This window comes from Poromitra crassiceps (assembly GCF_964638095.1).
Source record: "Poromitra crassiceps genome assembly, chromosome: 22".
NCBI classification, from domain to species: Eukaryota; Metazoa; Chordata; class Actinopteri; order Beryciformes; family Melamphaidae; genus Poromitra; species Poromitra crassiceps.
This window is the reverse complement of record NC_139647.1, coordinates 21,194,613-21,199,988: the sequence shown is the minus strand read 5'-3', so window position 1 is coordinate 21,199,988 and position 5,376 is coordinate 21,194,613.

Genomic DNA, 5,376 nt, shown 5'->3' with positions numbered 1-5,376 from the left:
GTGTTGTTTCACTTTTGACTGAAAAATGATGCCTCTAGTTGTAGTCTAGATTAAAGAAAATACACGTAGCCTATGTGATGTTCACTTGCGCATTCATTTTCCTTAATAGATCATGACTGCCCCGCAGCTAGCTAGCTACGTTAGCTTGCATGTAACGTTAGCGTTAGTTCCTTTTGGAGACACAAACCCTGGACGTTTCATTTTGAGTAGGCTAATGCATGAGGTTCTCTATGGTTTACGCCAGCTCTGGGAGTATGAAATGCTTTAAATGCGGGGGTTTTGGTCACAACAAGCTTGTGGAGCGCTGCCCTGCAACTAGGTAGCCTAACCAGCTAGCTAACGTTAGCCCCGTTAGTCATCATCACAACAGCTAACGTTAACGCCAAAACAAATCCGCTGCCTCCTCCCCATGTTTGGCTTAGCGTAACGCCAGCTCAGACTTTCCCCTAATCTCAGAAACCTTGCGGGATATGTATTGCAAATTGCAATAGTGGTTGTTTTGTTATAATTTGAAACTGTCAACAGCCACACTGCGGGCGGCCATGTTTCGCCAGTCTATGGTGCGGACGCATGATTTCGAATCGCACATAGGTTAAGGACGGGTGTGTCTGACGCGGTTTGACGCGTTTGACGTATCCATGTGATTCCCCCTCCCTTTTGAGTGTGACATGAGCTCTCCCTTGAGAGGGAGAGCTGACAAGAGGAAAAAAGAGGAAAAAAGCGAGTCATGCTGGCGGCTTAAGTTATAAACAATGCGTGACAATTATACTCGAATGTTCGCGATATAGTCATTTCTACATCTCACGTGGCACAAGCCGCGATACATCGAGTATATTCGATATATCGCCCAGCCCTAACTTGAATGTGATGTCATAGTGCATGCTGACCTTAAAACACACTAGAATGTGATGTCATAGTGCATGCTGACCTTAAAACACACACTTGAATGTGATGTCATAGTGCATGCTGACCTTAAAACTAGGGATGGGCATTTCTAGCAAAAACACTATTCGAAATTCGCTGGCCAAATTCGAATTTAATTCGAATTTCGAAAAAAAAAAAAAAATGTAATTTTTTTTTTTTTTTTTTTTTTTTTTTTTTTTTTTTTTGTGAGTGAAATGTTGCATTGTCTCCCCTGATTCTAAGTCTACGGCTTTATTAATTAATATAAAAAGCTTCTGATGTGGATTTTTAGCTCAAACAAGCATTGCACCACTGAAGTAAAGAACATGTTACATGACATTGACATTTTCGAAAATAAAAAACAGTTTTGACAATCATGAGTGGTTCATTAAATATTTAGTAGGCTCAGGTCTGAGTGCCAAAGGGGTGCCAAAGTCACCCCTTCTCCCTCTTCATGGGATTTCATCCGCCATTCATTTTTCCATAAACCTTGCTTAAAATGCTTATAAAAATTGTTTTACTTGCTCAAACCAAGCGATTTGACTATACTTAGAATCAGGGGAGACAATGCAACATTTCACTAAAAAAAAAAAAAAAAAAATTTTTTTTTTTTTTTTTTTTCCGAATTTCGAATTTCAATAATAAAAGTCGACCTTGATAATAACAACGATTATTCGAAAATTCGAAATTCGATGCCCATCCCTACTTAAAACACACACTTGAATGTGATGTCATAGTGCATGCTGACCTTAAAACACACTAGAATGTGATGTCATAGTGCACGCTGACCTTAAAACACACACTTGACTGTGATGTCATAGTGCATGCTGACCTTAAAACACACACTTGAATGTGATGTCATAGTGCATGCTGACCTTAAAACACACACTAGAATGTGATGTCATAGTGCATGCTGACCTTAAAACACACACTTGAATGTGATGTCATAGTGCATGCTGACCTTAAAACACACACTTGAATGTGATGTCATAGTGCATGCTGACCTTAAAACACACTAGCATGTGATGTCATAGTGCATGCTGACCTTAAAACACACACTTGAATGTGATGTCATAGTGCATGCTGACCTTAAAACACACTAGAATGTGATGTCATAGTGCACGCTGACCTTAAAACACACACTTGACTGTGATGTCATAGTGCATGCTGACCTTAAAACACACACTTGAATGTGATGTCATAGTGCATGCTGACCTTAAAACACACACTTGAATGTGATGTCATAGTGCATGCTGACCTTAAAACACACTAGAATGTGATGTCATAGTGCATGCTGACCTTAAAACACACACTTGAATGTGATGTCATAGTGCATGCTGACCTTAAAACACACACTTGAATGTGATGTCATAGTGCATGCTGACCTTAAAACACACTAGCATGTGATGTCATAGTGCATGCTGACCTTAAAACACACACTTGAATGTGATGTCATAGTGCATGCTGACCTTAAAACACACACTTGAATGTGATGTCATAGTGCATGCTGACCTTAAAACACACACTTGACCTTAAAACACACACTTGAATGTGATGTCAGAAGAGTGCATGCTCTGTATAAAACATGTCCTGATTCACGATCTTAAAGGAACACTCCGCCTATTTTCAACCAGCTTTGTATCATTAGAACATCAGTAGTATATCAGAAAACTGTAAACTGTTTTGAAGTCTGTCATTTAATTTGACAGTTATTGAGTGTTAAAGTGTGGACCAGTGACATCACTGGTCCACCACACTAACTCATTAACTCAAATAAACTCTCAATAACTGTCAAACTAGATGAATGACGAATAGTTTGACAGTTATTGAGAGTTGATTTGAGTGTTCCTTTAATATTGGGATATGTTATTCTGAATACTCTGCAGCTCATCAACACAGTCAAACTGAAGCACACACTGAAGCTCTGCACTTCTTTGTCTTGTGTGTGTGCGCTCGCGCGCAGCGCGCGCGCGTGTGCTATACGACAGTGCGTGTGTGTGTGTGTTTGTGTGTGTGTGTGTGTGTGTGTGTGTGTGTGTGTGTGTGTGTGTGTGTGTGTGTGTGCATATGTGTTCCCCAGCTGGTGTGGGGAGTGAAGATGTATTATTCAGTCCTCAGTGTACTCTTCACCTCTGGCGGGCTGAAAATAACCCTGCATTCACACCAAGGCGGAAAAAAGCTTCACGAACCCAAATTATCTGCCAAAGTTGAAACATTTCAATTCGAGCTAAGGCTAAATGAGGAGGTGAAAATCGCGTCATTCGCACCGCAAAAATTCGCGCATTGACTTTGTGATCTCGTCATCGTGCAAATTTGTGAAAATCACAGCGGTTTGAACGCCCAGTCTCAATCTTCCTCTTCTCCTTTCCTCCTGCTAGCCCCCGCTCCTCCTCACCCAGCCTCCCACCTCCTCCTCCTCCTACTCCTCCTCCTCCTCCTCCTCCTCCTCCTCCTCCTCCTCCTCCTCCTCCTCCTCCTCCTCCGCCTCCGCCACTCTCGAAATAGATCCCTAATTTATCCCTCTGTGAACTTTGGAAAGGTTAATATGGCATTTTAACCCCACAGCGCGGTGACGCGGTCCATTTCTTTACCGGCGTGCGTCTCGGCTCACAGTGGGCTTTTTGAATCCGATGTGGCAGCTGACCTGCTTTCACAGCGCTGGTTTGCGATGATGATGAGGACCTTTGAGGAGTATCAGGCTGTACATTAAATCAGTTGTTGTTTTGTCGGAGTAACTTAACATCTTAACACCACACTGCAGGAGTCACTTACAGTAACACTGATTTACAGCCACCTCGGTATTAATATTATGTCTTGTCTGACCCCGAATAGAATTCAGAATAAAAGGTCAGAGGTATAGTTGAACATAAGTTCAGCACAATGCTACTGTAGCCCTGGACTGGAGGTGTGAGTCGCATTGAATTAGTTATGTCAATGGAGGACTAGGAGATGATGTGGCACTGGCAGCAGTGTGACATCACACACACACACACACACACACACACACACACACACACACACACACACACTCACACACACACACACGCACACACACACACACCCACCCACACACACACACGCGCACAGGCACACACACACACACACACACACACACACACACACACACACACACACACACGTGACGCGCACACAGGCACACATTGCTATGGTAACCTCAGAAGTTTTCACCCGGTCCGAATGATGTCTTTGTGGCAGCTCCGTGCACTCTGTGTGAGAGTCCTCGTGCTGCAGCAATGCACAGTTCTTCTCCTCTGAAGTGTTGCCTTCATGGTCTCGTGCTGTCCTGTCCTCCTGGCAGCCATTAGATGTGTGGTACCGTGTTGCCTTCATGGTCTGTCCTCCTGACAGTCATTAGATGTGTGGTACCGTGTTGCCTTCATGGTCTCGTGCCGTCCTCCTGACAGTCATTAGATGTGTGGTACCGTGTTGCCTTCATGGTCTCGTGCTGTCCTCCTGACAGTCATTAGATGTGTGGTACCGTGTTGCCTTCATGGTCTCGTGCTGTCCTGCTGACAGTCATTAGATGTGTGGTACCGTGTTGCCTTCATGGTCTCGTGCTGTCCTGCTGACAGTCATTAGATGTGTGGTACCGTGTTGCCTTCATGGTCTTGTGCTGTCCTGAGTCTGACAGTCATTACATGTGTGTACCGTGTTGCCTTCATGGTCTCGTGCTGTCCTCCTGACAGTCATTAGATGTGTGGTACCGTGTTGCCTTCATGGTCTCGTGCTGTCCTCCTTACAGTCATTAGATGTGTGTGGTACCGTGTTGCCTTCATGGTCTCGTGCTGTCCTCCTTACAGTCATTAGATGTGTGGTACCGTGTTGCCTTCATGGTCTCGTGCCGTCCTCCTGACAGTCATTAGGTGTGTGGTACCGTGTTGCCTTCATGGTCTCGTGCTGTCCTCCTGACAGTCATTAGATGTGTGGTACCGTGTTGCCTTCATGGTCTCGTGCTGTCCTCCTGACAGTCATTAGATGTGTGGTACCGTGTTGCCTTCATGGTCTCGTGCTGTCCTCCTGACAGTCATTAGATGTGTGGTACCGTGTTGCCTTCATGGTCTCGTGCTGTCCTCCTGACAGTCATTAGATGTGTGGTACCGTGTTGCCTTCATGGTCTAGTGCTGTCCTCCTGACAGTCATTAGATGTGTGGTACCGTGTTGCCTTCATGGTCTCGTGCTGTCCTCCTGGCAGTCATTAGATGTGTGGTACCGCCTCCCCGTAGTGATGTGTGTAGAGGTCCAATTTCACATCTCCTCTTCCATGCTGAGCAGCACCACCTCCATGTTGGTGAGGATGTATTTGGCACCTGTGCAGCTTTCTCACACCTCCTTCAACTTTACAACCGAAGCACACTGTGTAGGCTACATACTCAGAGATACACAACGTTTATATTATCATGGACAAGACAGTGCAGTTTTAGTCAGTCTTGTTCTGAGAACGTAGAATCAGTA